General features: G+C 37.3%; 1 protein-coding gene and 1 long non-coding RNA gene across 2 annotated transcripts in view; both read left to right on the top strand.

Annotated features, from left to right (window-relative positions):
• The window catches only part of LOC139745115 (histone H4), a 50,995-nt gene that overhangs the window by 4,651 nt on the left and 20,771 nt on the right, over positions 1–25,573 (top strand). The gene's annotated exons all lie outside the window — the stretch shown is intronic.
• On the top strand, positions 15,870–22,263 carry LOC139745112 (uncharacterized). Its single transcript, XR_011711868.1, has 4 exons — positions 15,870–16,608; positions 17,753–17,818; positions 19,183–19,260; positions 21,058–22,263. It is a non-coding gene; the product is annotated as an uncharacterized lncRNA (long non-coding RNA).

The raw sequence follows: 25,573 nt of genomic DNA, 5'->3' as shown, positions 1-25,573 counted from the left end.
GGAGGGGCATGTCTATACCATTGCCAGCACACTGCACCAAAAGTGCAATGGAGAGAAAGAAAAAGAAGAGAAATTAGCATAGGGAGCAACGTAATGTCCTCATTCATAAATGTAAACAATTTCTGTGTAAAATTTGCAGTGTAATGTCCTCATACATTTATTGAAACAAGTTCAATGTTGCATTTGCAGTGTAATATTCTCACTCATTTATTTCTCTCCGAAACTACTTTGTTCTTTAGTGTAAAGGGAGGGGAGAGGGGGAGGGGGGAGGGGGAGGGAGAAGGGGTATGTCTACACCCTTGCCAGCACACTGCACCAATAATGCAGTAGAGAGAAAGAAAAAGAAGAGAAAAGAAGAGAAATTAGCATAGGGAGCAATGTTGTGTCCTCGTTCATATATGTAAACAATTTCTGTGTCAAATTTGCAGACCTGTGTAATGTCCTCATACATCTATTGAAATAAGTTCAATGTTGCATTTGCAGTGTAATATTCTCACACATTTATGCAAACAAGTGCTGTGTTCTTTAGTGTATAGGGGAGGGGGAGGGGGTATGTCTACACCCTTGCCAGCACACTGCTTCAAAAATGCAGGAGAGAGAAAGAAAAAGAAGAGAAAAGAAGAGAAATTAGCATAGGAAGCAATGTAATGTCCTCATTCATATGGCAATAAACAATTTCTGTGGAGTGTAATATCCTCATACATTTATTGAAACAAGTTCAATGTTGCATTTGCAGTGTAATAATCTCACATATTTATGCAAACAAGTGCTGTGTTCTGAAGTGTATCGCGGTGGGGGGGGGGGGGGGGGGGGGAGGAGGGGGAGGGGCATGTCTACACCATTGCCAGCACACTGCACCAAAAATGCAATAGAGAGAAAGAAAAAGAAGAGATATTAGCATAGGAAGCAATATAATGTCCTCATTCATTATGTAAACAATTTCTGTGTCAAATTTGCAGTGTTATGTCCTCATACATTTATTGAAACAAGTTCATTGTTGTATTTGCAGTGTAATATTCTCACACATTTTTGCAAACAAGTTGTGTGTTCTTTAATGTATCAGGGGGAGGGGCATGTCTACACCATTGTCAGCACACTGCACCAAAAGTGCAATAGAGAGAAAGACAAAGAAGAGAAATTAGCATAGGAAGCAATGTAATGTCCTCATTCATGTAAACAATTTCTGTGTCAAATTTGCAGTGTAATGTCCTTATACATTTATTGAAACAAGTTCAATGTTGCATTTGCAGTGTAATATTCTCACTCATTTATTTCTCTCATAAACTACTTTGTTCTTTAGTGTATAGGGATGGGGGAGGGGGAGGGGGAGGTGTATGTCTACACCCTTGCCAGCACACTGCACCAAAAATGCAATAGAGAGAAAGAATAAGAAGAGAAAAGAAGAGAAATTAGCATAGGGAGCAATGTTGTGTCCTCGTTCATATATGTAAACAATTTCTGTGTTGAATTTGCAGCGTAATGTCCTCATACATTTATTGAAACAAGGTCAATATTGCATTTGCAGTGTAATATCTTCACACATTTATGCAAACAAGCGCTGTGTCCTTTATTGTATATGTGAGGGGTAGGGGGGGTATGTCTACACATTTTCCAGCACACTGCACCAAAAATGCAGTAGAGAGAAAGAAAAAGAAGAGAAAAGAAGAGAAATTAGCATAGGAAGCAATGTAATGTCCTCATTCATATATATAAACAATTTCTGTGCAGTGTAATGTCCTCATACATTTATTGAAACAAGTTCAATGTTGCATTTGCAGTGTAATATTCTCACACATTTATTTCTCTCCTAAACTACTTTGTTCTTTAGTGTATAAGGGAGGGGGGAGGTGTATGTCTACACCCTTGCCAGCACACTGCACCAATAATGCAGTAGAGAGAAAGCAAAAGAAGAGAAAAAGAAGAGAAATAGCACAGGAAGCAATGTAATGTCCTCATTCTTATATATAAACAATTTCTTGGATGAATTTGCTGTTGTGATGTCCTCATATAGTTCTATATTTCAATGATGAAATGTTTTATGTCTTTTTCTTATGAATTGCAGTCCACTCTGGCTGAGGAAACCCCAGTAAATGGAGGAAACAGTGGAAAAGATGCTCATGAAGATATGGAAGAATCTGTGGTAAGTAATACCTGCAAAGGGTTTCTATAGGGATCCTCAATAAATATGCTGATAGCTCAGCTATGGTATGTCCTCGTTTGAATATGATAACAATTTCTGTGTCAAATTTGCAGTGTTATGTCCTCATACATTTATTGAAACAAGTTCATTGTTGTATTTGCAGTGTAATATTCTCACACATTTTTGCAAACAAGTTGTGTGTTCTTTAATGTATCAGGGGGAGGGGCATGTCTACACCATTGTCAGCACACTGCACCAAAAGTGCAATAGAGAGAAAGACAAAGAAGAGAAATTAGCATAGGAAGCAATGTAATGTCCTCATTCATGTAAACAATTTCTGTGTCAAATTTGCAGTGTAATGTCCTTATACATTTATTGAAACAAGTTCAATGTTGCATTTGCAGTGTAATATTCTCACTCATTTATTTCTCTCATAAACTACTTTGTTCTTTAGTGTATAGGGATGGGGGAGGGGGAGGGGGAGGTGTATGTCTACACCCTTGCCAGCACACTGCACCAAAAATGCAATAGAGAGAAAGAATAAGAAGAGAAAAGAAGAGAAATTAGCATAGGGAGCAATGTTGTGTCCTCGTTCATATATGTAAACAATTTCTGTGTTGAATTTGCAGTGTAATGTCCTCATACATTTATTGAAACAAGGTCAATATTGCATTTGCAGTGTAATATCTTCACACATTTATGCAAACAAGCGCTGTGTCCTTTATTGTATATGTGAGGGGTAGGGGGGTATGTCTACACATTTTCCAGCACACTGCACCAAAAATGCAGTAGAGAGAAAGAAAAAGAAGAGAAAAGAAGAGAAATTAGCATAGGAAGCAATGTAATGTCCTCATTCATATATATAAACAATTTCTGTGCAGTGTAATGTCCTCATACATTTATTGAAACAAGTTCAATGTTGCATTTGCAGTGTAATATTCTCACACATTTATTTCTCTCCTAAACTACTTTGTTCTTTAGTGTATAAGGGAGGGGGGAGGTGTATGTCTACACCCTTGCCAGCACACTGCACCAATAATGCAGTAGAGAGAAAGCAAAAGAAGAGAAAAAGAAGAGAAATAGCACAGGAAGCAATGTAATGTCCTCATTCTTATATATAAACAATTTCTTGGATGAATTTGCTGTTGTGATGTCCTCATATAGTTCTATATTTCAATGATGAAATGTTTTATGTCTTTTTCTTATGAATTGCAGTCCACTCTGGCTAAGGAAACCCCAGTAAATGGAGGAAACAGTGGAAAAGATGCTCATGAAGATATGGAAGAATCTGTGGTAAGTAATACCTGCAAAGGGTTTCTATAGGGATCCTCAATAAATATGCTGATAGCTCAGCTATGGTATGTCCTCGTTTGAATATGATAACAATTTCTGTGTCAAATTTGCAGTGTTATGTCCTCATACATTTATTGAAACAAGTTCATTGTTGTATTTGCAGTGTAATATTCTCACACATTTTTGCAAACAAGTTGTGTGTTCTTTAGTGTATCAGGGGGAGGGGCATGTCTACACCATTGCCAGCACACTGGACCAAAAATGCAATAGAGAGAAAGATAAAGAAGAGAAATTAGCATAGGAAGCAATGTAATGTCCTCATTCATGTAAACAATTTCTGTGTCAAATTTGCAGTGTAATGTCCTCATACATTTATTGAAACAAGTTCAATGTTGCATTTGCAGTGTAATATTCTCACTCATTTATTTCTCTCCGAAACTACTTTGTTCTTTAGTCTATAAGGATGGGGGAGGGGGAGGGGGAGGTGTATGTCTACACCCTTGCCAGCACACTGCACCAAAAATGCAATAGAGAGAAAGAATAAGAAGAGAAAAGAAGAGAAATTAGCATAGGGAGCAATGTTGTATCCTCGTTCATATATGTAAACAATTTCTGTGGTAAATTTGCAGTGTAATGTCCTCATACATTTATTGAAACAAGGTCAATGTTGCATTTGCAGTGTAATATCTTCACACATTCATGCAAACAAGCGCTGTGTCCTTTATTGTATATGTGAGGGGTAGGGGGGTATGTCTACATATTTTCCAGCACACTGCACCAAAAATGCAGTAGAGAGAAAGAAAAAGAAGAGAAAAGAAGAGAAATTAGCCTAGGAAGCAATGTTGTGTCCTCATTCATATATATAAACAATTTCTGTGCAGTGTAATGTCCTCATACATTTATTGAAACAAGTTCATTGTTGTATTTGCAGTGTAATATTCTCACACATTTATTTCTCTCATAAACTACTTTGTTCTTTAGTGTATAAGGGAGGGGGGGGGGGAGGGGTATGTCTACACCCTTGCCAGCACACTGCACCAAAAATGCAGTAGAGAGAAAGAAAAAGAAGAGAAAAAGAAGAGAAATAGCACAGGAAGCAATGTAATGTCCTCATTCTTATATATAAACAATTTCTTCGATGAATTTGCTGTTGTAATGTCCTCATATAGTTCTATATTTCAATGATGAAATGTTTTATGTCTTTTTCTTATGAATTGCAGTCCACTCTGGCTAAGGAAACCCCAGTATGTGGAGGAAACAGCGGAAAAGATGCTCATGAAGATATGGAAGAATCTGTGGTAAATAATACCTGTAAAGGGTTTCTATAGGGATCCTCAATAAATATGCTGATAGCTCAGCTATGGTATGTCCTCGTTTGAATATGATAACAATTTCTGTGTCAAATTTGCAGTGTTATGTCCTCATACATTTATTGAAACAAGTTCATTGTTGTATTTGCAGTGTAATATTCTCACACATTTTTGCAAACAAGTTGTGTGTTCTTTAATGTATCAGGGGGAGGGGCATGTCTACACCATTGCCAGCACACTGCACTAAAAGTGCAATAGAGAGAAAGAAAAAGAAGAGAAATTAGCATAGGAAGCAATGTAATGTCCTCATTCATATATATATACAATTTCTGTGCAGTGTAATGTCCTCATACATTTATTGAAACAAGTTCAATGTTGCATTTGCAGTGTAATATTCTCACACATTTATTTCTCTCCTAAACTACTTTGTTCTTTAGTGTATAAGGGAGGGGGGGGGGGGGGAGGTGTATGTCTACACCCTTGCCAGCACACTGCACCAATAATGCAGTAGAGAGAAAGCAAAAGAAGAGAAAAAGAAGAGAAATAGCACAGGAAGCAATGTAATGTCCTCATTCTTATATATAAACAATTTCTTGGATGAATTTGCTGTTGTGATGTCCTCATATAGTTCTATATTTCAATGATGAAATGTTTTATGTCTTTTTCTTATGAATTGCAGTCCACTCTGGCTAAGGAAACCCCAGTAAATGGAGGAAACAGTGGAAAAGATGCTCATGAAGATATGGAAGAATCTGTGGTAAGTAATACCTGCAAAGGGTTTCTATAGGGATCCTCAATAAATATGCTGATAGCTCAGCTATGGTATGTCCTCGTTTGAATATGATAACAATTTCTGTGTCAAATTTGCAGTGTTATGTCCTCATACATTTATTGAAACAAGTTCATTGTTGTATTTGCAGTGTAATATTCTCACACATTTTTGCAAACAAGTTGTGTGTTCTTTAGTGTATCAGGGGGAGGGGCATGTCTACACCATTGCCAGCACACTGGACCAAAAATGCAATAGAGAGAAAGACAAAGAAGAGAAATTAGCATAGGAAGCAATGTAATGTCCTCATTCATGTAAACAATTTCTGTGTCAAATTTGCAGTGTAATGTCCTCATACATTTATTGAAACAAGTTCAATGTTGCATTTGCAGTGTAATATTCTCACTCATTTATTTCTCTCCGAAACTACTTTGTTCTTTAGTCTATAAGGATGGGGGAGGGGGAGGGGGAGGTGTATGTCTACACCCTTGCCAGCACACTGCACCAAAAATGCAATAGAGAGAAAGAATAAGAAGAGAAAAGAAGAGAAATTAGCATAGGGAGCAATGTTGTGTCCTCGTTCATATATGTAAACAATTTCTGTGGTAAATTTGCAGTGTAATGTCCTCATACATTTATTGAAACAAGGTCAATGTTGCATTTGCAGTGTAATATCTTCACACATTTATGCAAACAAGCGCTGTGTCCTTTATTGTATATGTGAGGGGTAGGGGGGTATGTCTACATATTTTCCAGCACACTGCACCAAAATGCAGTAGAGAGAAAGAAAAAGAAGAGAAAAGAAGAGAAATAGCACAGGAAGCAATGTAATGTCCTCATTCTTATATATAAACAATTTCTTGGATGAATTTGCTGTTGTGATGTCCTCATATAGTTCTATATTTCAATGATGAAATGTTTTATGTCTTTTTCTTATGAATTGCAGTCCACTCTGGCTAAGGAAACCCCAGTAAATGGAGGAAACAGCGGAAAAGATGCTCATGAAGATATGGAAGAATCTGTGGTAAGTAATACCTGCAAAGGGTTTCTATAGGGATCCTCAATGAAAATGCTGATAGCTCAGCTATGGTATGTCCTCGTTTGAATATGATAACAATTTCTGTGTCAAATTTGCAGTGTTATGTCCTCATACATTTATTGAAACAAGTTCATTGTTGTATTTGCAGTGTAATATTCTCACACATTTTTGCAAACAAGTTGTGTGTTCTGTAGTGCATCAGGGGTAGGGGGATGTCTATACCATTGCCAGCACACTGCACCAAAAATGCAGTAGAGAGGAAGAAAAAGAAGAGAAAAGAAGAGAAATTAGCATAGGAAGCAATGTAATGTCCTCATTCATATATATAAACAATTTCTTCGATGAATTTGCTGGTTTAATGTCCTCATATAGTTCTGTATTTCATTGATGAAATGTTTCATGTCTTTTTCCCATGAATTGCAGTCCACTCTGGCTAAGGAAACCCCAGTAAATGGAGGAAACAGCGGAAAAGATGCTCATGAAGATATGGAAGAATCTGTGGTAAGTAATACCTGCAAAGGGTTTCTATAGGGATCCTCAATGAATATGCTGATAGCTCAGCTATGATATGTCCTCGTTTGAATATGATAACAATTTCTGTGTCAAATTTGCAGTGTTATGTCCTCATACATTTATTGGAACAAGTTCAATGTTGTATTTGCAGTGTGATATTCTCACGCATTTTTGCAAACAAGTTGTGTGTTCTGTCGTGATTCAGGGGGAGGGGGATGTCTACACCATTGCTAGCACACTGCACCAAAAATGCAGTAGAGAGTAAGACAAAGAAGAGAAATTAGCATAGGAAGCAATGTAGTGTCCTCATTCATATATGTAAACAATTTCTGTGTCAAATTTGCAGTGTAATGTCCTCATACATTTATTGCGACAAGTTCAATGTTGCATTTGCATCGTAATATTCTCACATATTTATTTCTCTCCTAAACAACTTTGTTCTTTCATGGATAGGAGGGGGAGGGGGAGGTGTATGTCTACACCCTTGCCAGCACACTGCACCAAAAATGCAATAGAGAGAAAGAAAAAGAAGAGAAAAGAAGAGAAATTAGTTTAGGAAGCAATGTACTGTCCTCATTCATATATGTAAACAATTTCTGTGTTAAATTTGCAGTGTAATGTCCTCATACATTTATTTCTCTCCTAAACTACTTTGTTCTTTAGTGTATAGGAGGGGGGAGGGGGAGGGGTATGTCTACACCCTTGCCAGCACACTGCACCAAAAGTGCAGTAGAGAGAAAGAAAAAGAAGAGAAACTAGCATAGGAAGCAATGTAGTGTCCTCATTCTTATATATAAACAATGTTTGGATGAATTTGCTGTTGTAATGTCCTCATATAGTTCTGTATTTCAATGATTAAATGTTTCATGTCTTTTTCCAATAAATTCATTTATTGGTACAAGTTCATTGTTGTATTTGCAGTGTAATATTCTCACACATTTTTGCAAACAAGTTGTGTGTTCTTTAATGTATCAGGGGGAGGGGCATGTCTACACCATTGCCAGCACACTGGACCAAAAATGCAATAGAGAGAAAGACAAAGAAGAGAAATTAGCATAGGAAGCAATGTAGTGTCCTCATTCATATATGTAAACAATTTCTGTGTCAAATTTGCAGTGTAATGTCCTCATACATTTATTGAAACAAGTTCATTGCTGTATTTGCAGTGTAATATTCTCACACATTTTTGCAAACAAGCCGTGTGTTCTGTAGTGCATCAGGGGAGGGGCATGTCTACACCCTTGCCAGCACACTGCTCCAAAAATGCAGTAGAGAGAAAGAAAAAAAAAGAGAAAAAAAAGAGAAATGAGCATAGCAAGCAATGTAATGTCCTCATTCACATATATAAACAATTTCTGTGTCAAATTTGCGGTGTAATGTCCTCATACATTTATTGAGACAAGTTCAATGTTTCATTTGCAGTGTAATATTCTCACACATTTATTTCTCTCCTAAACTACTTTGTTCTTTAGTGTATAGGGCAGGGGGAGGGGGAGGGGGAGGGGGAGGGGGAGGTGTATGTCTACACGCTTGCCAGCACACTGTACCAAAAATGCAGTAGAGAGAAAGAAAAAAAACAAGAGAAAAGAAGAGAAATTAGCATAGCAAGCAATGTTATGTCCTCATTTATATATATAAACAGTTTCTGTGTCAAATTTGAAGTGTAATGTCGTCACACATTTATTGAAACAAGGTCAATGTTGCATTCGCAGTGTAATATTCTCACACATTTATTTCTCTCCTAAACTACTTTGTTCTTTAGTGTATAAGGGAGGGGGGAGGTGTATGTCTACACCCTTGCCAGCACACTGCACCAATAATGCAGTAGAGAGAAAGCAAAAGAAGAGAAACGAAGAGAAATTAGCATAGAGAGCAATGTTGTGTCCTCGTTCATGTATGTAAACAATTTCTGTGTTAAATTTGCAGTATATTGTCCTCATACATTTATTGGAGCAAGTTCAATGTTGCATTTGCAGTGTAATATTCTCACACATTTATTTCTCTCCTAAACTACTTTGTTCTTTAGTGTATTGGGAGGGGGGAGGGGGAGGTGTATGTCTACACCCTTGCCAGCACACTGCACCAAAAATGCAGTAGAGAGAAAGAAAAAGAAGAGAAAAGAAGAGAAATTAGCATAGCAAGCATTGTAATGTCCTCGTTTATATATGCAAACAATTTCTGTGTCAAATTTGCAGTATAATGTCCTCATACATTTATTGAAACAAGTTCAATGTTGCATTTGCAGTGTAATAATCTCACACATTTATGCAAACAAGTGCTGTGTTCTGAAGTGTATCGCGGTGGGGGTGGGGAGGGGGAGGGGGAGGGGCATGTCTACACCATTGCCAGCACACTGCACCAAAAATGCAATAGAGAGAAAGAAAAAGAAGAGAAATTAGCATAGGAAGCAATGTTATGTCCTCCTCATATATGTAAACAATTTTGTGTCAAATTTGCAGTGTAATGTCCTCTTACATTTATTGACACAAGTTCACCGTGCATTCGTGATGTAATATTCTCACACATTTATTTCTCTCCTGAACTACTTTGTTCTTTGGTGTATAGGGAGGGGGGAGGGGGAGGGGGAGGTGTATGTCTACACCCTTGCCAGCACACTGCACCACAATGCAGTAGAGAGAAAGAAAAAAGAAGAGAAAAGAAAAGAAATTAGCATAGGAAGCAATGTAATGTCCTCATTCATGTGTAGACAGTTATTGTGTCAAATGTGCAGTGTAATGTCCTCATACGTTTATTGAAACAAGTTCAATGTTGCATTTGCAGTGTAATATTCTCACACATTTATTTCTCTCCTAAAATACTTTGTTCTTTAGTGTATAGGAGGGGGGGGGGGAAGGGTGTGTCTACACCCTTGCCAGCACACTGCACCAAAAATGAAGTAGAGAAAAAGAAAAAGAAAAGAAAAGAAGAGGAATTAGCATAGGAAGTAATGTAATGTCCTCATTCTTATATATAAACAATTTCTTTGATGAATTTGCTGTTGTGATGTCCTCATATAGTTCTATATTTCAATGATGAAATGTTTTATGTCTTTTTCTTATGAATTGCAGTCCACTCTGGCTAAGGAAACCCCAGTAAATGGAGGAAACAGCGGAAAAGATGCTCATGAAGATATGGAAGAATCTGTGGTAAGTAATACCTGCAAAGGGTTTCTATAGGGATCCTCAATGAATATGCTGATAGCTCAGCTATGATATGTCCTCGTTTGAATATGCAAACAATTTCTGTGTCAAATTTGCAGTGTTATGTCCTCGTACATTTATTGAAACAAGTTCATTGTTATATTTGCAGTGTAATATTCTCACACATTTTTGCAAACAAGTTGTGTGTTCTTTAGTGATTCAGGGGAGGGGTATGTCTACACCATTGCCAGCACACTGGACCAAAAATGCAATAGAGAAAAAGAAAAAGAAGAGAAATTAAGAGAAATTAGCATAGGAAGTAATGTAACGTCCTCATTCTTATATATAAACAATTTCTTTGATGAATTTGCTGTTGAAATATTTTATGTCTTTTTCCCATGTATTGCAGTCCACTCTGGCCAAGGAAACTCCAGTAAACGGAGGAAACAGCGAAAAAGATGCTCATGAAGATATGGAAGAATCTGTGGTAAGTAATACAGTCAAACCTTGTTATAAAGAGCACTGATCTAACAAACTCTTGTTATAACAAGGTATTTTTTCTGGTCCCAACTCTTTGTATTCTATTGTATTTTATGCCCTGATATAACAAAGTTTTGAGAGAAAGAAGTAATTTCTCTGGTCCCAAGCACCTTGTTATAACGATGTTCCACTGTACCTTCAAAGGGTTCCTATAGGGATCCTCAATAAATATGCTCAAATTGCTTACGTTGTAGTAGTGATACATGTATGTCCTCGTTTTAATATGTAAACAATTTCTGTGTCAAAATCCATCCATAGAGATGATGCAGAAAATACCAAAGTTTAGGTATGAAACATATTTAGGGTTGACCATAAGTATGTGGCATTGAAAGTAAATTGAGACTTCTCAGACTTTCATGACATTTCTTCTGTTCCCCAATGTTAATTAAACATGTAAATAATTTGTTTCCCTCCCTGTTTTCTTTTCATTAAAATTTACTTTTCCCAGGGTTTGGTTTCTTTCAATTGTTAGATAACTAAGTGTGGTCTATCAGTAGATTCTAGTTCCGTGGGGGGGGGGGGGGGGGGGGGGGGGGGGGGGGAGGGGGTGCTGTAAAAGAAAGAAGCAAATATTTAAAGATTGATGTGTGTTGTGTCTGGTATCATGTCATAAAGTGACTTATAGAGATGACTCTTTATGGGGGGTATTAATAGAAATAGGTGATAATTATGAGGAGACATTCCTCAGCTATTTTCAGATCCAGCTTTGCTTGGCAAAATATTTCATTTTGATTATTGCATTTGCATTTACTTTGTGTTTTATTTGTTTCCATAGGAAGAAATAGATGATGATGATGATGATGCTGACCCAACATGGGTGAATCCAAGTGGAGTCAGCAGTGATGATTGTGATTCTGATGTCTTTCCATATCGCTTACCGCGTACATCCAGAGCAGCTCATCCATATGAGGCTAATACTAGTCAACCTGGCTTTACACATAGGTCAGAATCAGAAAACTATGCTGGAAATCAAGAGATGGACATACCGTGTACATCCAGAGCAGATCATCCATATGAGGCTAATACTAGTCAACCTGGCTTTACACATAGGTCAGAATCAGAAAACTATGCTGGAAATCAAGAGATGGACATACCTTGTACATCCAGAGCAGATCATCCATATGAGCCCAATACCAGTCAACCTGAATCAGAAAACCATGCTGGAAATCAAGAGATGGACATGGCAGAGAAACCTCAGGATATCAACTGCCAATGCCAAAAGAAGTGCCTGTAAGACTTCGGGATGAGGTCTTCCGTCGAATGACTCATGATGATGTTAGTTTGGCAGTGCGGCATGATGATTTAATCATAAAGCTAGGTGCACAACTTCTGTCAAAGTTCCAGGATTCAGAAAACCATTACAACTATGTTGGACAAAAGTTGAGGGAAATGGGTCGGCTACTCCTTCAAATGAGATCTATAAGACCAGGCATCAACTGCTTGTCTGAGACCATTGACCCACAGGTGTTTGATGATGTGGTCAGAGCTGTCAACAATATAGCAGGCTTGGATGAAAGCTCAGGGAAGTATAAGACACCTTCACTAGCGCTGAAAGTAGGACACTCACTCAAAAAGTGTGCCAGGATTCTTATGGCTGATGCACTGAAAAAAATGGACACAAGTCAGAAAGAAAAGGCTGAACAGTTTGGTGAACTGTGCTCTATTGAATGGGCTGAGAAAGTTTCAACAGGTGCCCTCAAGACTCTGTACGCAGCAAAGAGGAACAGACCAACAATAATTTCTTTGTCATCTGACATACAAAAGGTGCACAAGACCATCCAGGGCCAGGTGCAGGAGTCAATGGCACACATCACAGCAGGTTCTGTAAGCAGGGAAGATTTCTCCAAGTTGGGTCAAGCTATGCTTGCCCAGACTGTCCTGTTTAATAGGAAGCGTAGTGGAGAGGTGGAAAGGATGACAGTAGAAAACTACAAAAAACGTACTGGAGAAGTCAACAAAGACGTTCTACAGGGCCTCAACAAGCTTGAAAAGGAGCTTTGCAAGAAACTGTCAAGAGTTGAAATACCCGGAAAGAGAGGGAGAACAGTTCCTGTGGTTCTGACGAAGGGAATGAAAGAAGCACTTGATGTTTTGGCAGATGAAAACGTTAGGCAAGATGCTGGAGTCCTAGAGTCCAATATGTACCTGTTTGCACGCCCAGGTTGTACCACACCGTATAGGGGTTGTGATGCTGTGAGAAAGTGTGCTCAGTCGTCTGGAGCAGAACATCCAGAAAACATCACATCCACTCAGCTGAGGAAACATGTGGCGACCATGTCCCAGATATTATGTCTGAAGGACAATGAACTGGATGTACTCGCCACCTTTATGGGCCACAACATTCAAGTACATAGAGAATTTTATAGATTGCCCGAGAACACACTACAGGTAGCTAAGATCGCAAAAATACTGCTGCTAATGGAAAAGGGACAGATGAGCGAGTGTTCTGGGATGTCCTTGGACAGTATCAATGTCAATCTTAATGGTGAGTACAAGTATTCTTAAACATCTTTATTCCAAAACACTTTTCATTCTGATATACGAGTACAACATTAATCCACAGAGGCTTATTCATATATGCTGGAAGTATACATTCACCCGCATGTTCCTAGAGTTGTGGTAGTACAGCCCAGTGTAGTGAAAAAAATATCCTGGTTCATTCGATGAGGAAAAGGGAGGGGGAAGGTATCTAGAAACCCATGGAATGATTTTTGATCCAGTTTAGTTCTTTAGATCTATTGACAGTCACAGTAACACAGAGGTACAAATTTCAATGTCTGGGAGTATGACATCTTTTTAAGACATTGTACAGGAAATGATCACACCCACTTTTCGAAAGAGTGCTGAAAGGCAGTGTTTTAGTATTTTTCTTGTAAAATATGCATAGAAGAAAAACATACGTGAGAGAGAGAGGTGTGCCACTTTTGTTTCTCATTCCCACTCAGTTTCTTCGACTCTTTTTTCCTGTAGTAGCGTTGCAGCTCATCGCAGATATGTTGATTCAGTTGCATTTGTTGCTGAGCTTGTTGTTGTCTGTACTGGCTGATCTGACTCGGTTCAACATAGTCCATCAAGTCAAGACTCTCCTTGATCTTCCTGAAGAGTTCATACTTCTCACACCCTTGAACCAGAATGTAGAACGTCTCTTTGTCCTTCTTCGCCTTCTTTGAGAAAGATGTAACGCCCACCACTAATGTCACTTTGCTCCAACCTCTCGAGGGGTTTACTATTTCTTCTGAGGTGCTTTGGACCTCTCAAAGGCTTTCTCTTCCGTTTTCCAATCCCTCCCTGGGCAAGCGCACACCCTGACATCCAACACCTGACGTCCAAGGATATTCCCACTCTTGTTGTCTAGTGTGGAGACCAGCTGGATCTTTCTCCTGTTGAGCCCACCTACACATGATGTAAAACATTTGAAGGTGAAGAGGTACTTGGAGTACTCTGTGCCCACTTGAGGTGCGGTGTATAGGGCCACAAGGCTGTGACGTCCAGAGGAGAAATCTGTATAGTAGGCTGTTGAGGGATCATTTAACATAATTAGAATGACAGCTACTGAAAGTGCCACATACCGGAGAATTGTGCTTTAAGTAGGTCAACCTTTCTGAAGTCAACTGTCTTTCTAAAATTTGAAACATTGGACAAACCCCCTCTCCCAAGTCTCTCATCTCTCTATTTTCACTGCAGAGTCGTGTGAAGAAGACGATGCCCCTGATGGAGATGTTCAAGAAGATGACCAGTCAAGTAGACGTAAGTTTATTTAATGGGCAATTCCACGATAACACTGTGACACTTTTGATTAGATTTTCACTCAATAAATGTAAATAATAAACAAACAGTGAGACTTGAGAACAAAGTTTTATTGTGTATCTATGACTATCATCACAAGCAACTTTGAAAAGAAAAGAATGAATAAAACTTCACAGTGATAAATGAGTTATGAGCTATTAATTAGTACCATAACACCATGACGCAAAATGGACATGGATATTTGCGCACTTGATTTTCTGTCCAAACTCTGTGAAGTTAATGAACATTTTGAAAACATGGTAATGTTGAATGGGTGTATCAGAGACTCAATGACAATAACCAAGTAGAACCCAGTGAAAGAAAATTTTGATTGACAGTAGAATTGTGACTTAGATTATAACTAAGTGCACAGTAATACCGTGACTGTAACAACGTGACTTCAACAAAGTGTGTACAAACTGTATGTAAAATCTTATTGTCGTACTCACAACTCATATATTTTTCCCTGTAGGTAGTTAGAAGCAATCATTTACAGTGAATGTTTGACATAGCTGTGTAACACGTCAAGATAAAACAAGACATGATTGAAATTATAAATCACTAATAAAAAAACAAAATAAGGTAAACTTTGAACTGTAACACTGACACTTTGATTAGATTTTCACTCCATAACTGTATTAAAATAATAAACAATCAGTAAGACTTGAGAACAATGTTTTATTGTGTATCTATGACTATCATCACAAGCAACTTTGAAAAGAAAAGAATGAATAAAACTTCACAGTGATAAATGAGTTATGAGCTATTAATTAGAACCGTAACACCGTGACGCAAAATGGACATGGATTTTTGCGCACTTGATTTTCTGTCCAAATCTGTGAAGTTAATGAACATTTAGAAAACTGGTAATGTTGAATGGGTGTATCAGAGACTCAATGACAATAACCAAGTAGAACCCAGTGGAAAGAATTAATTGACAGTAGAATTATGACATAGATTATAAATACATGTTCTGTAACACAGTGACTGTGACACCATGAGTTCTGAAAAGTGTGTACAAAACGTATGTACAATCTTATTGTCATATTCACAACTAATACATTTTCCCCTGTAGTTAGTAAGTAGCGATCAATTACAGTGAATGTTTGACATAGCTGTGTAGCACTCCAAGATTTAAAACATGACATGAATGAAATCATAATCCACTTATAAGAATAACAAAATAAGTAAAACTATGCACTGTAACACTTGTAAAATATGCATAGAAGAAAAACGGACGAGAGAGAGAGAGGTGTGCCACTGTTGTTTCTCATTCCCACCCAGTGTCTTCGACTTATTTTCCTGTAGTAACGTTGCAGCTCATCGCAGATATGTTGATTCAGTTGCATTTGTTGCTGAGCTTGTTGTTGTCTGTACTGGCTGATCTGACTCGGTTCAACATAGTCCATCAAGTCAAGACTCTCCTTGATCTTCCTGAAGAGTTCATACTTCTCACACCCTTGAACCAGAATGTAGAACGTCTCTTTGTCCTTCTTCGCCTTCTTTGAGAAAGATGTAACGCCCACCACTAATGTCACTTTGCTCCAACCTCTCGAGGGGTTTCTTCTGAGGTGCTTTGGACCTCTCAAAGGCTTTCTCTTCCGTTTTCCAATCCCTCCCTGGGCAAGCGCATACCCTGACATCCAACACATGACGTCCAAGGATATTCCCACTCTTGTTGTCTAGTGTGAAGACCAGCTGGATCTTTCTCCTGTTGAGCCCACCTACACATGATGTAAAACATTTGAAGGTGAAGAGGTACTTGGAGTACTCTGTGCCCACTTGAGGTGCGGTGTATAGGGCCACAAGGCTGTGACGTCCAGAGGAGAAATCTGTATAGTAGGCTGTTGAGGGATCATTTAACATAATTAGAATGACAGCTACTGAAAGTGCCACATACCGGAGAATTGTGCTTTAAGTAGGTCAACCTTTCTGAAGTCAACTGTCTTTCTAAAATTTGAAACATTGGACAAACCCCCTCTCCCAAGTCTCTCATCTCTCTATTTTCACTGCAGAGTCGTGTGAAGAAGACGATGCCCCTGATGGAGATGTTCAAGAAGATGACCAGTCAAGTAGACGTAAGTTTATTTAATGTATCTTAGAGTTACACCTTGTTTGCACACCATCCTATTACTGATATTCAGTTACTTTTATATTTATATTGCATCTGGCATCATTTCTTTTTTTTAAACAACTGTGTCCTCATGATATTCAAATTAAAAGAAGTTAAATGTACCTAGAAATACATCTACTGACATCACAGATATTTAACTGGTTAGTGTAGTGTTTGGTCAGTAATCCATATCTCAAGGTTTCTCAAAGGAATTTGTGTCTTCCAAACTTCTTTATTATATATTCTACTTCATTTTTTGCCAATAAAGTATTTCATGAAAACATTGTACTTCATGAAAATATGGGTGTATGGTGGGTATCCCTATGTCTACATGTAACATATCATAAGCTGAAATTGAGTAAACATGTTATTAGTAATGTGTCATGCTTAATCTTATTTTGCTCTTTCTGTTATCTTGAAGAATGTATGCATGGCCTAAATTTTGTATGCCTTCGCCCACCAAAGGTGGGTGCTGGAGGGATTATGTTTTCGGGTTGTCCGTCCGTCAGTCTGCTGTCTGTCCGTCCGTCGCGTTTTTGTTCTCGTGATGACTTCAGAACCATTTGACGAATCAACTCCAAACTAGGCTCATGTATGCATATGGGAGGAACAATGATCTGATTAGATGAGTGGGTCTCAAGGTCAAAGGTCAAAGGTCATAGAAGTCATATACATAAAAATGGGTTGTTCTCACAATAAGTTAACCATTTGACGGATCAACTTCAAACTTGGCTCATGTATGCATATGGGGAGGAACAATGGTCTGATTAGATTTGAAAGTCATGAGGTTAAAGGTCAAGGTCATAGATGTCACTGTATACATGAAAATTGCCCTTTCTCACGATAATTTAAGAACCATTCGATGGATCATCGTCATATATGGCTGACACGGTGTCATTTGAATAAGACCAATTTCCTACTTTAAATGTATCCTGATACATTTCCCATAATTAAAAGTGATATTCATGCACACTGGAGTGGTATGGTGCCATGGTATATTATTTGTAGTAATCTCAGATATTAAATGCAATAAACAGCATTAAGTTGTGTGGAGTGATTTAGTTGGCTATAAGATTGTACTTTGTGTTGCAACTATTTTTTTTTTCTAGAGCCCTCAGATGAGAGGGATGGAACTAAGTTAAGCAAGAGCCATGGAATTGGAAAGAGATCAAGAGGTAACTATTAGTACATATTTTTCTGATGGTCCTATTTCAACTTGGAAAAAGTTAAAAGCAAAGAACATGTATTTAGAAAGTTTAATAGAAAAGTACGAATGAATACAAAGTAGTCCAATTAATATCTGGGGGAGGGGAAATGCTTTTTCATTGGCTTTTAAAAGAGGTGCAAAAAAAGGCACAATAGAGAAAGAAAAAGAAGAACGGAAGAGAAGTTATAAATTCAACAATGGAATGTCCTCCTTTGTATAGGTGAAAAATGTCTGTGTCATATTTGCAGTTTTGATGCCCTCATACTTTGTGCGAACAAGCACTGTGTTTTTTCTTTGCTGTTTAATGTCCTCATACATTTATGGCAACAATTTCTGTGTTACATTTCTGTGTAAGGTCCTCGTACATTTATGCATACTAGTTCTGTGTTTCATATGTAACATTAATCCAAACAAGAACTGTTATTTTTGCAATGTAATATCCTCATGCATCTATGGAAATAAGTTCTGTGTTACATTTCTGTGTAAGGTCCTCGTACATTTATGCATACTAGTTCTGTGTTTCATATGTAACATTAATCCAAACAAGAACTGTTATTTTTGCGTTGTAATGTCCTCATACATTTATTGAAATAAGTTCTGTGTTACATTCACAGATGAATGTCCTCACAAAGTTGTTCAGTAAAGTACTGTACTACATTAGGAATACAGAATTTCTACACAGACACATGAAATTTTGTCCCAAATATTTCTCTCGCCTGCATAGTAGAAGCGAGACATAGGCGCCGTTTTTAAATGGCGGCGTCATCGACATAAAAAAACCTAACCTAAGGTTAAGTTTTCGAATTTTTAACATAATTTAGAAAGTATGCACATGCACATTCTATACAACTTTTAGGGATATTAAAGAATTTGTGTGATATTTCCATGTCACAAAGTCAAGAATGTTGCCATGAATTGCATAATGCAGGGGAGACTGCCAGTTGCACTCCACTTGTGCTAATTTATATGATTTTTTTTTTTTTTTTTTTAATACCACAGCCAAACTAAATTTGAAGGAGGTGTATAGGGATCAGCGTGTGGTTGGTCGGCTGGTCCGTCCGATGCAAATCTTCTTCCTCAGTTTCTGGGCAATGCTCATAAAATTTGGCACACACATTGGTCTTATGGTGAAGATATGCAAGACCTCTTTTTTGAATGTGTCAGAAACTGCATTGCCATGGTAACGGCATATGGCAATAAATCAGGTAGAAATATTGCGGATCGAACTACTTCCTAATTTTTCAAGCAAGACGTCATGTTTTAATGTGTTGGAAACTGCATTGCCATGGTAAATTAATGTAGGATATTAATGGGTTGTTTTTTTCTTCCCAGAGCTCTCAGATGAGAGCGATGGACCGTGTGGGACTATGAAGCCAAGCAGGAGCCATCCTGTTGCAAAGAGATCAAAAGGTAACCATTACATGTAGTTCATATTTTGCTGGTAGTCCTATTTTAAGGGGGTGTATTTACTTATCTCTCGGTCAACCCAAAGGTGGTGCCAGAGAAATTGTTTTTAGGTTGTCCATCCATAGATCCATCAGCTTAACCTAATCTCAAGAACTGTTTGAGATTAAAACTTTGAACCTGTTCAAAGCATGTATCACCCTGGGAAGAAAATCTGGAGATCTAGAGTATGAAGGTTAAAGGTCACAGGTCAAATTTAAAGAAATTTCAGGTTATAGCTTCTTTAACCCGTTGCCTATGGGAACCGGGTGGGCCCTGTACAAAGTCTATGGGGATTTACAGAATATAGTAGTGAATGGGTTAATATGATATGTCAAGGTAGTGAAGAGTCAAGACAACATACCTGTCGCGCTATGTTCAGGTTTATAATTCTATCACAGTTAAGTTACGTGTGAATACACAGAAAGTTGACTCAGACGTGAATCCATTTTGTTTGTATTAATCTTGAAGACCTTATTGGAAGCAAAAATTTGAATTGACAAATTAAACACTAATGGAATGCTTGTAAGCTACAAAATACAACAATGCAAGTTTCATGCATTTTCACGGATTGCCAGCCGAGTATTTACTTTAGAACTCAAATTCACAAGCTCTGAAGATGGGCTGTATTGCATTGTACATCAGCCAGAATTCTCTGACATCGTCTCATGAGAACTAAGGTGTGATTACTTGCGTTAGTATTGTGTTTGTTTACTAGCCGGTTTCACGCAACTTGCTACAACCAATGACGTCACAGGCTTTGGAAAGGAAAAGACGACTGGTTTTTGCCATTTCTGGTCGCTAGGAGGTGCATATGAAAATTGTGACTGTAATTAACATATTTGAGCATTATAGATAAATTTCTTCTTACATTTAAGTTCTTTAGCTCACAAGCTTTCTATTGATTTATAATAAGCCATTCTTTGAGGTTCTACTATAAAAAATTCAAATTCTTGATGTGGAAAATAAAAAATAATCCATTTTTTCAATGTAAAACCAATGTAATCACAGCCTTGCTCTCTCATGACATGATGTCAGATAATTCTTCTTCTTCTTCTTCTTCTTGGTAAGCCCACGTCCTTCACTGGAACATGTGAGGGGTGCAATGAAGCCTATATTTGAAGCTCGCATATTTTAGTGTTGCTGAAGCAAAATGCTCAGCTGGTAAGCGGTGAAAATGCACGAAACTTTCATTGTTGTATTCTACTTCTTAGCTTTCTACTGATTGGTTTTGCTTCTGAAATGGTCTTTAAAGAATACTGCATGGACAAATTACCGCCATTTATTTTGATTCTTTTACCAAGCTTAAAATACACCACACTATTAGTAATTCAAGTGGGACAATATAGGGGTTTGAAAAAGGTCAAGTGAAAAAATGATGAAATAATACCTACCAACTGTACCTGTTTGACAGAGACAGTCCCTATTTCTCGGGTTAACAGGAAGAGCAAATTTCACCCTTCACAAACTTTTTTTGTAAAAAAAAAAAAATAGATAAAAATTTGTCCATAGTAATGTATAGGGAATTCAGGAATGTCCCAGTGTTTGACATTTTCTGAATCATTTGTCCCAGTTCCTTGGTTCCATGGTTTGCACGTACATATATGTGACATCTGTACATTACTAAGTAAAACAGATTTTGAAAAGTTTTCAATTTTAGTCGAATTTTTGCATCACATGTGGCTGTCCTGAAGTTATCAAATACGTACGTGAATTCTTTTCACTCACCTACAAAAGCTCTTCTTTTCTTTTTCTTTTTTTCAGCTGAACGTATTACCTGGACAACAGCCCAACAGCATGCTGTGGACACATTCTTCAAAACAAATTATAGGACTTTCAAAGTCCCAGGGAAAGTAGAATGCATTGAGTGTCAAGAGAAATATCCTGTACTTGCGAAACTACCCTGGACTAAGATTAAATACAGGGTTTATAACATTATCAAACAAAAGAAACTAAATTCTCATTGAATTCCTCTTAACTCAATGAGGAAAAGAATACAAGAGCTATATATGTACACACACAAAGATATGGGTCGCAATTATTAGGGATCACCATGATGAAAATCATAGCTGCAAGAAATGGTTATGTGTATAAACTTCCATTGAATTATCAAACCATGAACAAACATTCCATGCACAATTGCAAATGTTTTGCATGACTAATTGTATTTTCTAAGAAGGTGTGAAAAGAAACTCATCACATGACACTTGTGAAAGGTAAGATATCATAAATTCATTGCTGAAATAAAACAAACATCACAATTGTATCTATCCTTCCTAAGAAGTATGGAAGTTATTGACATTAGATCTGCATGTTATACCATGGACTGCAATGGATTATTTGTAATCAAAGAGAATGTGTGTGTGTTTGCATTTAATTTTTTTAACAAAGTGTATAAAGGAGGAAAGCGTCCACTTGTGCAGTATACTACATCCACATTTTATAGATGTATTGTGCATTACTTGAAGCGGACATGTTTTTGTAGCATATCTGATATCTGTCCTAAGTATATTTGTGTCAAAGGTCAAACAAAATATTCTATATTTGCCCATTATTTGTCAATAAGCAATCATTGCCTTCACAGGAAGTGAAGAGGAAATAGAAGAATAAGGCATTCACTTGATTAGATTTAGGGTGAAATTGGCCTGAGGTCAAAGGTCAAGGTCGGATCATGAAATTTATCCGTTTACGCGATAACTCAAGACTGGAACGAGCAAATTTCCCCAAACTTGGTGCAAGGATGAAGTGTGATGGGGCAATCACTTGAGTAGATTTGGGGTGAAATCGGCGAGAGATCAAAGGTCAAAGATCATGGTCAAATCAAGAAATTTATCCGTTTACATGATAACTCAAGACTGGTGGGAGCAAATTATCCCAAACTTGGTCCAAGGATGTTGTGTGATGGGGCAATCACATGATCAGATTTGGGTTGAAATCAGCATGAGGTCAAAGGTCAAAGGTCAAGGTCAAAGCAAGAAATTTATCCGTTTACATGATAACTCGAGATGGGAAGGAGCAAATTTCCCCAAACTTGGTCCAAGGATGAAGTGTGATAAGGCAATCATTTCATTAGCTTGTTAGTTAACTCAGCTGGAGGCCAAAGGTCAAATCATGAAATTTATCCTTCAATGCAATAACTTCAGACTGGAAAGAACAAATTTCCCCCAACCTGGTCCAAAATGATGAAGTGTGATGTGGTAATCACTTGATTAGCTTTTGAGTGAACTAGGCCAGAGGTCAAATTTCAAAGGTCTAGTGAAATGCTCAAATTTCACCCATTTTCCACGTTTAAAGTGGCTCCATGTACTGTCCTGAAACTCTTTTTGTGAAAGCCCATTGTCTACAACATTGCACTGTTTGCATCGGACGCTAGGGAGCGTTGCTCAGGGAGACAAAATGTGTCAATACGATTAGGTTGTGAATTCAATTTTGTTTGTGTGTTATGCATGACGTGCATTTGATAGTTATAGGGACTACTTTTGAAATGTAGGAGAGCCCTTGTATTTGTTTTACTTTTTGACAATTCGTAGCTATTGTGTTTGTGTGTGTTACGATGGATATCGTATCGTTTTATAGTGGGATTTCTGGAATATAACCCGGATTTGGCTGGCATTACTGTTGGACTTGGTGGGGATGAAGTATAATGTTAATTCCCAAAATCTCAAAATGAGGCTGGGAATGCACTGGAGAAATACGGGCCAATTATTAGGAACAGTAGGGATTACCTTTTTACCTTTGCTTTTCTGTTAACCTCACAAAGAGACTGGGATGGATGCATTGGTAGCAGAGAGGGTTGGCCTTTGCGTTATAAAATTTATCTGTATGTTGCAATAGTGGATTTTCATTTCTTAGTAGTTTACTAAGATATACGTCCCATTGCATGAGAGCTTACTGATATAATAACTTTGCCATTATATTAAGTACATGCACCATGGAAAAATTGATTTTGATTGCTTGCTGAGCTCTGTTACCATGGTAGTTACCATAATGGCAACGTTACCATGATAGTATTTATGCAACGGGACCCTGGAAAAAATCCATTGGGCATTACTGACATTATTTGTTCCTTTGTTTTGTTATGGTTTTTTTATTAGGGTGTGTAGAGGTACCGTAAAATAAATACTTATCAATTTCTTGGTGCTTAAAGAGACACTGTGTACAGTCATTGGGTAAATGCTATGAAGATGATGTGATTTGTTTGTTAGGGATACATGTAATGTGCAGATTTATGTAGGTAACTAAGGTTTGTGGTACAGGGAATCCAGAATTGTTGGGATCAGTTAGGTAGCACTTACATAACTTCTTTTTCTCCCTCTCTCTCTCTCTCTCATTTTTAGGTAGAGGGATAGAAGTTAAAGAACAGAACATTAGCCTTGCATAAGTTTAAAAGTGGATATATGCAACACTAATTTTTCCCCTTGTGTTGAACCAATTATATGTAGTTTGCACATGAGAAAGTATGCTTATGTACCAATGTAGTAATCTGTTTAACTTGTCATTTATAATTTCTATGCTAGAGATGAATATTAAAAAAAGAAAAATCGGCCCTAGAAGACAAAGATTCTAAAAATATTTTTTTGGTTGATTTATACTATGCTTTTTGAGTTCTTAAAATAAATCCTTGGTCGTGGACAACAAAAGCCATCACCTGGGCATTTTTTTTTTTTTTTTTGCCCGATTTTTTGTAGTTGAAATTTAACGAAGTCCTTCTGTAAAGGGGGTTTTCAGGTTAAGTTACTTCTGTCCTTTCAAGTGAAATGAAGAGGTGATTTCTGGAGATTTTTGCATTCCATCAAGATTTTGTACATGTAAGAGAAAAGTTGTTTATACATTATGAATGCCTGACAGCATGTATGTCAAGTTCCTTCTTCCATGTTGAGTTTTATTAAAAAAAAAATTGTTAGAAAACAATCTATATGAATATTTGTAGTGGATGAATTTGCTTGTATCTGAATTCTATAAGTAAAATGGAACCTTGTTATGATAATCTCCTTATGATAGCTAAAATTACCTAATGTAAAATGCATTTATATTACTGCTTTTTTGTTTTGTTTTTTGTTTTTTTTATAAAGAACTGGCCCAGGGCCTAAACGTACTTGATACACGTTACACAGAATGATTTTTTGTTCCTTTAAAGTATGGTTCCACCTTATTGAATTATTTCCTCATCTATTTGGCTTTTATTCTTTCTTTCAGAGGTGTTCCACTGTTAACTGAATCTCTGTCACTTGTCTGCTTGTCTCTACGAATAATTCTGAAACAGGCCAAAGCACAATAACTGTATTAAAATCTTAGTCTTATTGCTGTTCACTGGATTGCAGTAAGAATATTAATGATGATGATGTTAATGATAATAGCAATAATATTCAAGATTCAAGATTCATTTATTTCACTCATCAGTATAAAAATACATAAAAGTGCACAGTTGCACATGATGATCATACATAATTATAAAGTACATACAAATCTGAATGAGTGAGAATCGAGATGAAAGATCATAAGGAACTTGGCTGTTCGACCCCAAAGTCATAAAAATCATACCAGGATTTCTGGCATTTACAACACACACACACACACACACACACACACAAAGATGAAGAGGGGCTGGGTTGCAGAGAGAAGAGAAATGAGAAGAGAGAAAAGGAAGAGATAAGTGAAGATGAGAGAGAAAAATAGAGTTTGGAAAATTGAAGAGATTATAAAAATGATAAAAAGAAGAAGACCACTGTGTTGTTTGAGATAATAATAACAACAATAATAATAATCATAATAAAGATAATACCAAAAGTACTCTTTTCAAAAGATACGAAGTCCATGGTACACCAAAATAAACAAAACAGTACAATGAGAAATTTAAAAAGGGATTAGAAAAGATGCTTGTTTCCAGATACACGTACTTCTTGAATGTTGTGAGAGTTAATAAAACGAAACGTATGAGGACATTAAATTGTATAGGAAACACATACCGGGTTTGCAAAAGCTTTCGAGGACATTACATTGCAAAGGTAACACATATCAAGTTCGCGTAGACTTATAAGGACATTAAATTGTACAGGAAACACAAACCAAGTCTGCAGCAACGTATGAGGACCTTACATTGTACAGGTAATTTACACAGACCGAGTTTGCATGAATGTATGAGGACATTGCATTGTAAAGGTAACACAGATCATGTTTGCATAAACTTATGAGGACATTAAATTCTATTGGTAACACAGACCGGGTTTGCAAAAGCTATCGAGGACATTACACTGTATAGGTAACACAGATCAAGTTTGCA

This window comes from Diadema antillarum, unplaced genomic scaffold, assembly GCF_040938485.1.
Source record: "Diadema antillarum isolate AM-2024a unplaced genomic scaffold, OU_Dant_1.0 seq00001234_RagTag, whole genome shotgun sequence".
Taxonomy (NCBI): domain Eukaryota; kingdom Metazoa; phylum Echinodermata; class Echinoidea; order Diadematoida; family Diadematidae; genus Diadema; species Diadema antillarum.
Note: the sequence above shows the minus strand (reverse complement) of the source record. Positions and strands in the feature narration are given on the sequence as shown.